The sequence below is a fragment of the Siphateles boraxobius genome, unplaced genomic scaffold (genome assembly GCF_051911475.1).
Source record: "Siphateles boraxobius isolate OS27281-9 unplaced genomic scaffold, OSU_SipBor_1 308, whole genome shotgun sequence".
NCBI classification, from domain to species: domain Eukaryota; kingdom Metazoa; phylum Chordata; class Actinopteri; order Cypriniformes; family Leuciscidae; genus Siphateles; species Siphateles boraxobius.
In genome coordinates, this window is record NW_027508929.1 from 232501 (window position 1) to 244235 (window position 11735).

The following is an 11735-nucleotide window of genomic DNA, read 5'->3' on the forward strand; positions in this document are numbered from 1 at the left end:
ACGGCCTATTCGTCCCCCTTGCTCACCTTTGTGACCACTAACAGCCTATTGGTCCCACTGACCGCCTATGTGACCAGGAATAGCCTATTCGTCCCACTGACCGCCTATGTGACCACAAACCGCCTACTCGTCCCAGTGATCGCCTATGTGACCACGAACAGCCTATTCATCCCCCTTACCGCCTGTGTGACCACAAAAACCCTATTCGTCCCTCTGGACGCCTATGTGACCATTCTGCAGCACGACTTTTAACAGGAACCAAAAAGCGCACACATATAACTCCAATTCTCACCTCATTGCACTGGCTTCCTGTTCGTTTTAGGATTGATTTTAAGATTTTATTGTTTGTTTTTAAAGCTGTAAATGGACTGGCCCCAACATATATTGCGGACCTCATTCAAATTTATGCGCCAGCGAGGTCACTGAGGTCGGAGGGCCAGCTCCAGCTTGCGGTTCCCAAGACAAGACTCAAAACTCGAGGGGACAGGGCTTTTTCTGTGGTGGGACCAAAACATTGGAACGCTCTGCCCCTCCATGTTCGAACTGCCTCGACAGTTGAGAGTTTTAAGTCTCGTCTAAAGACACATTTTTATTCCTTGGCTTTTAACTCCGCGTGAGTTGTGTGGTCCTCTGATGTCTTTTATTGTTTTATTGTATTACTGTATTTTAGGATTGAGATGTGCTTATTTTGTAATTTTTTTTTTTGTATGTTAATTGATCTGTATGTTTGAATCTTCTGTGCAGCACTTTGGAAACTTCCTGTTTATAAAATGTGCTATAGAAATAAAGTGGATTGGATTGGATTTGTCCACAAAGAGCCTATTTGTCCCCCTAAAAACCTATTCTTAGTCACTTTGTCCACGAAGAGCCTATTTGTCCACTTCCAACCTATTCTACGTCCCTTTGTCCACGAAGAGCCTATTTGTCCACTTCCAACCTATTCTACGTCCCTTTGTCCACGAAACGCCTATTTGTCCACTTCCAACCTATTCTTAGTCCCTTTGTCCACGAAGAGCCTATTTGTCCACTTCCAACCTATTCTTAGTCCCTTTGTCCACGAAGAGCCTATTTGTCCCCTTCCAACCTATTCTTAGTCCCTTTGTCCACGAAGAGCCTATTTGTCCACTTCCAACCTAAACTACGTCCCTTTGTCCACGAAACGCCCATTTGTCCACTTCCAACCTATTCTTAGTCCCTTTGCCCACGAAACGCCCATTTGTCCACTTCCAATCAATTCTTAGTCCCTTTGTCCACAAAACCCCTATTTGTCCCCTTCCAATCTATTCTTAGTCCCTTTGTCCACGAAACTCCTATCTATCCACTTTCAACCTATTCTTAGTCCCTTTGTCCACGAAACGCCTATTTGTCCCCTTCCAATCGATTCTTAGTCCCTTTGTCCACGAAACTCCTATCTATCCACTTCCAACCTATTCTTAGTCCCTTTGTCCAAGAATAGCCTATTTTTCCCTTTCCAACCTATTCTTAGTCCCTTTGTACACGAAACGCCTATTTGTGCACTTGCAACCTATTCTTAGTCCATTTGTCCACGAATAGCCTATTTGTCCACTTCCAACCTATTCTTAGTCCTTTTGTCCATGAATAGCCTATTTGTCCCCTTCCAACCTATTCTTAGTCCCTTTGTCCACGAAGAGCCTATTTGTCCACTTCCAATCTATTCTAAGTCCATTTGTCCACGAACCGCCTATTTGTCCACTTTCAACCTATTCTTAGGCCCCATCCACACTACTGCGTTTTCGTTTAAAAACGGAGACCTTTTGCTACGTTTGCACCTCCCGTCCACAATAAAACGGGAAAAACGAAGACCCAAAACGGAGAAGTTTAGAAACGCTGCAGCTCCGTTTTTCGTTTTGAATCTCCGGAGGACGTTTTAGTGTAGACGGGACAAAACGGAGGAGTTTAGAAACGATGACGTAGAAGGTCACGTTCGGCTCTATGATTGGGTGTTATCACCCATGACGTATCCTTCCCTGATTCGTCAGTCACCCATCACATGTCCCGTCACCGGAAGAAAACAAACAAAAACCTCCTGGACTACGTAGCTGATGTTAGTGAGTGCAACATGGATAACGAATTACAAGCGTTACTGACTTTGATGTCTTTGTTAGCAGCTGTTGTGCAAGCAAATTCTGCATTTTACAATGCTATACCTGCCTACATGCGCCGGAGGCAAACTATTATTCGAGCGATCTATGACAATTCCCGTGTGTCAACCGTACATGGAGCGTCGGTTTTGGGTTAAGCCGGGAAGAACCAGCGCATGGTGGGATAATTCTAATCTTTGCAGAGGTAGCTAACGTTACTTGCTTCCTCATCAAATCTGAGGAATAGTCCATCCATTTCCTGTTTACACCGGCACGCGCATGCACAGTGTTGGAGAATGGTCACGTGATCCGAGTTTTCAGTCGTTTTAATGTGGACGGAGATCAATTCTAATACGCAGCTAAAACGCTGGTGTGGACGGAGATCGTTTTCGTTTTAATTCTCCGTTTTTAAACGAAAACGCAGTAGTGTGGACGGGGCCTTAGTCCTTTGTCCACGAAACGCCTATTTGTCCACTTCCAACCTATTCTACGTCCCTTTGTCCACGAAACGCCTATTTGTCCACTTCCAATCTATTCTTAGTCCCTTTGTCCACGAAGAGCCTATTTGTCACTTTCCAATCTATTATTAATCCCCTTGTACACGAAACGCCTATTTGTCCACTTCCAACCTATTCTTAGTCCCTTTGTCCACGAAACGCCTATTTGTCCACTTCCAAAATATTCTTAGTCCCTTTGACCACAAAAAGCCCATTTATCCACTTCCAATCTATTCTTAGTCCATTTGTCCACGAATAGCCTATTTGTCCACTTCCAACCTAAACTACGTCCCTTTGTCCACGAAACGCCCATTTGTCCACTTCCAACCTATTCTTAGTCCCTTTGTCCACGAAGAGCCTATTTGTCCACTTCCAACCTATTCTTAGTCCCTTTGTCCACGAAGAGCCTATTTGTCCACTTCCAACCTATTCTTAGTCCCTTTGCCCACGAAACGCCCATTTGTCCACTTCCAATCAATTCTTAGTCCCTTTGTCCACAAAACCCCTATTTGTCCCCTTCCAATCTATTCTTAGTCCCTTTGTCCACGAAACTCCTATCTATCCACTTTCAACCTATTCTTAGTCCCTTTGTCCACGAAACACCCATTTGTCCACTTCCAATATATTCTTAGTCCATTTGTCCACGAAACGTCTATTTGTCCCCTTCCAATCGATTCTTAGTCCCTTTGTCCACGAAACTCCTATCTATCCACTTCCAACCTATTCTTAGTCCCTTTGTCCAAGAATAGCCTATTTTTCCCTTTCCAACCTATTCTTAGTCCCTTTGTACACAAAACGCCTATTTGTGCACTTCCAACCTATTCTTAGTCCATTTGTCCACGAATAGCCTATTTGTCCACTTCCAACCTATTCTTAGTCCTTTTGTCCACGAATAGCCTATTTGTCCCCTTCCAACCTATTCTTAGTCCCTTTGTCCACGAAGAGCCTATTTGTCCACTTCCAATCTATTCTTAGTCCCTTTGTCCACGAAACGCCCATTTGTCCACTTCCAACCTATTCTTAGTCCCTTTGTCCATGAAGAGCCTTTTTGTCCACTTCCAATATATTCTTAGTCCATTTGTCCACGAAACGTCTATTTGTCCCCTTCCAATCGATTCTTAGTCCCTTTGTCCACGAAACTCCTATCTATCCACTTCCAACCTATTCTTAGTCCCTTTGTCCAAGAATAGCCTATTTTTCCCTTTCCAACCTATTCTTAGTCCCTTTGTACACGAAACGCCTATTTGTGCACTTCCAACCTATTCTTAGTCCATTTGTCCACGAATAGCCTATTTGTCCACTTCCAACCTATTCTTAGTCCTTTTGTCCACGAATAGCCTATTTGTCCCCTTCCAACCTATTCTTAGTCCCTTTGTCCACAAAGAGCCTATTTGTCCACTTCCAATCTATTCTTAGTCCCTTTGTCCACGAAACGCCCATTTGTCCACTTCCAACCTATTCTTAGTCCCTTTGTCCATGAAGAGCCTTTTTGTCCACTTCCAACCTATTCTTAGTCCCTTTGTCCACGAATAGCTTATTTGTCCACTTCCAACCTATTCTTAGTCCTTTTGTCCACAAAGAGCCTATTTTTCCACTTCCAGCCTACTCTTAGGCCCTTTGTCCAGGAAAACCCTATTTGTCTACTTCCAACCTATTCTTAGTCCCTTTGTCCACGAAGAGCCTATTTGTCCCCTTCCAACCTATTCTTAGTCCCTTTGTCCACGAAGAGCCTATTTGTCCACTTCCAACCTAAACTACGTCCCTTTGTCCACGAAACGCCCATTTGTCCACTTCCAACCTATTCTTAGTCCCTTTGCCCACGAAACGCCCATTTGTCCACTTCCAATCAATTCTTAGTCCCTTTGTCCACAAAACCCCTATTTGTCCCCTTCCAATCTATTCTTAGTCCCTTTGTCCACGAAACTCCTATCTATCCACTTTCAACCTATTCTTAGTCCCTTTGTCCACGAAACGCCTATTTGTCCCCTTCCAATCGATTCTTAGTCCCTTTGTCCACGAAACTCCTATCTATCCACTTCCAACCTATTCTTAGTCCCTTTGTCCAAGAATAGCCTATTTTTCCCTTTCCAACCTATTCTTAGTCCCTTTGTACACGAAACGCCTATTTGTGCACTTGCAACCTATTCTTAGTCCATTTGTCCACGAATAGCCTATTTGTCCACTTCCAACCTATTCTTAGTCCTTTTGTCCATGAATAGCCTATTTGTCCCCTTCCAACCTATTCTTAGTCCCTTTGTCCACGAAGAGCCTATTTGTCCACTTCCAATCTATTCTAAGTCCATTTGTCCACGAACCGCCTATTTGTCCACTTTCAACCTATTCTTAGGCCCCATCCACACTACTGCGTTTTCGTTTAAAAACGGAGACCTTTTGCTACGTTTGCACCTCCCGTCCACAATAAAACGGGAAAAACAAAGACCCAAAACGGAGAAGTTTAGAAACGCTGCAGCTCCGTTTTTCGTTTTGAATCTCCGGAGGACGTTTTAGTGTAGACGGGACAAAACGGAGGAGTTTAGAAACGATGACGTAGAAGGTCACGTTCGGCTCTATGATTGGGTGTTATCACCCATGACGTATCCTTCCCTGATTCGTCAGTCACCCATCACATGTCCCGTCACCGGAAGAAAACAAACAAAAACCTCCTGGACTACGTAGCTGATGTTAGTGAGTGCAACATGGATAACGAATTACAAGCGTTACTGACTTTGATGTCTTTGTTAGCAGCTGTTGTGCAAGCAAATTCTGCATTTTACAATGCTATACCTGCCTACATGCGCCGGAGGCAAACTATTATTCGAGCGATCTATGACAATTCCCGTGTGTCAACCGTACATGGAGCGTCGGTTTTGGGTTAAGCCGGGAAGAACCAGCGCATGGTGGGATAATTCTAATCTTTGCAGAGGTAGCTAACGTTACTTGCTTCCTCATCAAATCTGAGGAATAGTCCATCCATTTCCTGTTTACACCGGCACGCGCATGCACAGTGTTGGAGAATGGTCACGTGATCCGAGTTTTCAGTCGTTTTAATGTGGACGGAGATCAATTCTAATACGCAGCTAAAACGCTGGTGTGGACGGAGATCGTTTTCGTTTTAATTCTCCGTTTTTAAACGAAAACGCAGTAGTGTGGACGGGGCCTTAGTCCTTTGTCCACGAAACGCCTATTTGTCCACTTCCAACCTATTCTACGTCCCTTTGTCCACGAAACGCCTATTTGTCCACTTCCAATCTATTCTTAGTCCCTTTGTCCACGAAGAGCCTATTTGTCACTTTCCAATCTATTATTAATCCCCTTGTACACGAAACGCCTATTTGTCCACTTCCAACCTATTCTTAGTCCCTTTGTCCACGAAACGCCTATTTGTCCACTTCCAAAATATTCTTAGTCCCTTTGACCACAAAAAGCCCATTTATCCACTTCCAATCTATTCTTAGTCCATTTGTCCACGAATAGCCTATTTGTCCACTTCCAACCTAAACTACGTCCCTTTGTCCACGAAACGCCCATTTGTCCACTTCCAACCTATTCTTAGTCCCTTTGTCCACGAAGAGCCTATTTGTCCACTTCCAACCTATTCTTAGTCCCTTTGTCCACGAAGAGCCTATTTGTCCACTTCCAACCTATTCTTAGTCCCTTTGCCCACGAAACGCCCATTTGTCCACTTCCAATCAATTCTTAGTCCCTTTGTCCACAAAACCCCTATTTGTCCCCTTCCAATCTATTCTTAGTCCCTTTGTCCACGAAACTCCTATCTATCCACTTTCAACCTATTCTTAGTCCCTTTGTCCACGAAACACCCATTTGTCCACTTCCAATATATTCTTAGTCCATTTGTCCACGAAACGTCTATTTGTCCCCTTCCAATCGATTCTTAGTCCCTTTGTCCACGAAACTCCTATCTATCCACTTCCAACCTATTCTTAGTCCCTTTGTCCAAGAATAGCCTATTTTTCCCTTTCCAACCTATTCTTAGTCCCTTTGTACACAAAACGCCTATTTGTGCACTTCCAACCTATTCTTAGTCCATTTGTCCACGAATAGCCTATTTGTCCACTTCCAACCTATTCTTAGTCCTTTTGTCCACGAATAGCCTATTTGTCCCCTTCCAACCTATTCTTAGTCCCTTTGTCCACAAAGAGCCTATTTGTCCACTTCCAATCTATTCTTAGTCCCTTTGTCCACGAAACGCCCATTTGTCCACTTCCAACCTATTCTTAGTCCCTTTGTCCATGAAGAGCCTTTTTGTCCACTTCCAACCTATTCTTAGTCCCTTTGTCCACGAATAGCTTATTTGTCCACTTCCAACCTATTCTTAGTCCTTTTGTCCACAAAGAGCCTATTTTTCCACTTCCAGCCTACTCTTAGGCCCTTTGTCCAGGAAAACCCTATTTGTCTACTTCCAACCTATTCTTAGGCCTTTTGTCCATGAAACGCCTATTTGTCCACATCCAACCTATTCTTAGTCCCTTTTTCCACGAATAGCCTATTTGTCCCCTTCCAGCCTATTTTTAGTCCCTTTTTCCACGAATAGCCTATTTGTCCCCTTCCGACCTATTCTTAGTCCCTTTGTCCACGAACCGCCTATTTGTCCACTTTCAACCTATTCTTAGTCCCTTTGTCCACGAAACGCCTATTTGTCCACTTCCAACCTATTCCACGTCCCTTTGTCCACGAAACGCCTATTTGTCCACTTCCAATCTATTCTTAGTCCCTTTGTCCACGAAGAGCCTATTTGTCACTTTCCAATCTATTATTAATCCCCTTGTACACGAAACGCCTATTTGTCCACTTCCAACCTATTCTTAGTCCCTTTGTCCACGAAACGCCTATTTGTCCTCTTCCAAAATATTCTTAGTCCCTTTGACCACAAAACGCCCATTTATCCACTTCCAATCTATTCTTAGTCCCCTTTTCCACAAAACCCCTTTTTGTCCACTTCCAACCTATTCTTAGTCCCTTTGTCCACGAAGAGCCTATTTTTCCCTTTCCAACCTATTCTTAGGCCCTTTGTCCACGAAACGCCTATTTGTCCACTTCCAAATCTATTCTTAGTCCCTTTTTCCATGAAGAGCCTATTTGTCCCCTTCTAACCTATTCTTAGTCCCTTTGTACACAAAACGCCTATTTGTCCACTTCCAACCTATTCTACGTCCCTTTGTCGACGAAGAGCATATTTGTCCACTTCCAATCAATTCTTAGTCCCTTTGTCCACAAAACCCCTATCTATCCACTTTCAACCTATTCTTAGTCCCTATGTCCACGAAACACCCATTTGTCCACTTCCAATATATTCTTAGTCCATTTGTCCACGAAATAGACTAAATAATTTAGGGCATTTTACATGATTTATTTAGGTAGATTCCATGACAGAAATCAAACCGTAACTGCTCAAAAAGATTACGTGTAATATTGTAACCATATTTTTTTTAAGTAAATAGCAGTAACGTAATGTAGTGTAATGCTTATATTTTTCAATATACAATATATGCATTGACCATGCATGGCCATATATTAATATACCCCCCCCCCCCCCCCCCAAACACAATGAGTTACAACAGATATCTAGTTCCCATCATGCTTTGCTTCTGACTGTTAAAGGAGAGCAAATGTTAAAATTAAGTGTTATTTGATGTGTTTTGCTCAATATTAATATACAGGGGAGATCTGTTAGTGTTTAATGTTCTATTATTTTGGAATTTAAAAGGTTTTCTGGAATGTCTGATATTTTGGGGTTACCATTGTACTGAAGAGTCGAGCCTGTGGTTCGGTTGAAGTTGGCCTTTTTCACATCAAGATATTAATCTCTGTATTTAAAGTTGATAGCATTATTCACATCAGTATAGTATTAATTTTATTGTTTTATACTGCGGTACAAACATACTGTTGTGCTTTTGATAAGTAGCTTGTAAATATGAATATAATGTATATAATTAAAAAAATTAAGAAATTTATGACATATGTTTCTGAATGTATTTTTCTTATAATGCATGAGTAAATACATCTGCAATATATGACACATACATTACCATATCTGATCACATATGCATCTATATATTATTGAATATAAAATTGCATACATTAAGTTCTACTATATTACTATATGTACAGGACATACAGAGGATTGAAATTCAGTTTCCCTCAGACCCATGGTTTAAAACACCAACATAACACAGACAAGTATTACAAATATATATAAAATACAATACAAACAAAAGAAAAACCTCAGGCACATGAGAATTTAAATATGTTTACATTATAGAGTGCGAACAACAGTATGCAAGAAGAGAGAGAAGCAATTGTAAAAGTGTGTGTGTGTGTGCTTGCGTGTGCGTGTGTGTGTGTGTGTGCGTGCGTGCGTGCGTGTGTGCGTGCGTGCGTGCGTGCGTGTGTGCGTGCGTGTGTGTGCGTGCGTGCGTGCGTGCGTGCGTGCGTGCGTGTGCGTGCGTGCGTGTGCGTGCGTGCGTGTGTGTGTGTGCGTGCGTGCGTGCGTGCGTGCGTGCGTGCGCGTGCGTGCGTGCGTGTGTGTGTGTGCGTGCGTGCGTGCGTGCGTGCGTGTGTGTGTGCGTGCGTGCGTGCGTGCGTGCGTGCGTGTGTGTGTGTGTGTGCGTGCGTGCGTCTATTCATCCCACTAACTGCCTATTCTCAAGGTGAACATACACTGGCTGCCAGTTACATTTACGATTGATTTTAAAGTATTATTACTGGTGTATAAATCACTAAATGGCCAAGGACCTCAATAATTGCAGATATGCTCACTGAATATAAACCCAACAGATTACTCAGATCATTAGGATCACATCAGCTTGAAACACAGAGGCTTCATTCTAAGCTTGGCGAGTCTGCTTTAGCTACTATGCTGGAACATTTTCCAGAAGAGATCAGATGTGCTCCTACAGTAGTCACATTCAAATCCAGACTCAAAACACTTCTGTTTAGCTGTGCATTTACTGGATGAGCACTGTGCACCTGTTCGTCCTACTGTTTGTATTGTATTTTATTTAATTTTTTATTCAAAACTTTTTTAATTATTCTTATTTCTTTTGATTATTTTCAAATCTTCTATGTAAAGCACTTTGCATTACCATTGTGTATGAGATGTGCTATATAAGTAAACTTGCCTTGTCAAATACCCAGCCCTAGAAGGTAGTGTGGCACCGATTATGATATATTAGTAAATATATTGTCTCATACTTTTTTAATATATGAAAAGCAGCAATTCCTTATGTATTATTCAATATATTAACACAATATACTATTCTGTATATTTTCAGATATACTGTTATTTCATATTGATCATTCATATTTGGGAAATATATTTTCTTTACGCGAGGGCACTTACCATTTATGGGAAACTACACTGTAAAAATGAATCATGGGTCTTGTAATTTTTATTACAAAAATTAAGGTGATGATTAAAAATATTGTGTATATTTCATTAAGAGAATTGGGTGTTGTGTTGAAAATATTGAGAACATGGCACTAATAAAACCAAGAGATACATTTTCCTAATTTTTTTCAGGAAACATACACAATTTTGAAACTTGAATTGAGGAACTGATTAAGCTGATCAAATTAAGGGAAAAAGGCTACCTATTTATTTCAAGAGAACTAGCTCAATTATTCAGTTTTATTTAGAGACACTATTGTTAGTTCCCAGCATACTTTGCTCAGGCCTGGAATTAGAGAGTAATGTTAAAATGAAGTGTTATTTTATGTTTCTGATTAAAGGGAAACATCTGTTAATGTTTAATGTTCAGTTATGTTTGACATTTGAAAGTGTTTCTATTTTGTTGAAGTTTTGATCGTTACCCTTGTGCAGAAGAGTAGGGCTTATGGTTAGGTTGTAAATAACTGCATGTAATGAACTTATGTTGCATTGTTCACTGAGTAAACACTTTGTTATAATACTGATGCATTAACAAGTTTGATTCTGTTCTAGGTGATGCACTGTTCAGTAGTGCATGTGAATATGAAAATGGGCCCAATTTATCATATTTTAATTATGTCACGAGAGTAAGTTTATCTCAGGTCAGTGATATCATGAATTCTGAAAACAACGACGTCATTCATCCAGCTTAAATAATTGTATTTCAACTGATTAATATGCCATATTACTTTGGAAAAAGTTTCCTATTACTAATTTACTTGAATTTATAGGTTGCTTTTAAATAACTTAAAGCAATCCCTATGAAATACTTAAAAGTTGCTTTGTTGTATACTGTATACAAACTAATATTATGATGTATTGTGATGTTGTATTTTTCTATGTACCCCAATTTTAGATAAAAAAAAATATATAAGTTTACTATGGATGTTCATTGTTTAATATAATAGCATCATAATTATGTAATTGTTCTTTTACAATGGATGAAAAGTTTGATTTGATGTAATTATTCAAAAGTTTTTCAAGATGTATACGTATAAATAATAGGACACTTTTTAACGCTAAAACAAATTATCACTTTATATAGTTACATAGAATAGAACATATTAAGTAAGAAAATAAATATTGCAATAATCATTTCAATGTTGTTTTTTTAAAGTAAAGTAAACCTTTTAAATATACATTGTGAAGATATACACATGTAACTTGTACAAATTTTTTATGATAAAACAAACCTTCACCTTTTAGTTTACATGGAATCGATCATATTTGTAGGGATAGTTTACCCAAAAATGAAAATTCTGTCATCATTTACTCACTCTCATGTTGTTCCAAAACTGTATTAGTTTCTTTCTTCTGTTGAACAAACAGTTGACGGAACCCATTGACTTTTCTAGTAGGAAAAAAATACTATGGAAGTCAATGGGTGCCGTCAACTGTTTGTTCAACAGAAGAAATACCCTCATGTGGTTCCAAGCCTGTATGAGTTTGAGTAAATGATGACCGAATTTTCATTTTTGGGTAAACTATCCCATTAATTAAGAATATACATATATTACAATAATCAATAAAAACCTATGTTCAGTAAAAGCAATGTTAAAATGTTAACATTGTGAGACAGATTTGTTATTTTGGACTTCAAAAAGAAACATTGCCACATTTACTGCTGAGACTGTACAACTGAGTAAAAATGTTCATAGCTGGTAAAAACTATCGCCCCTTTCACACAGA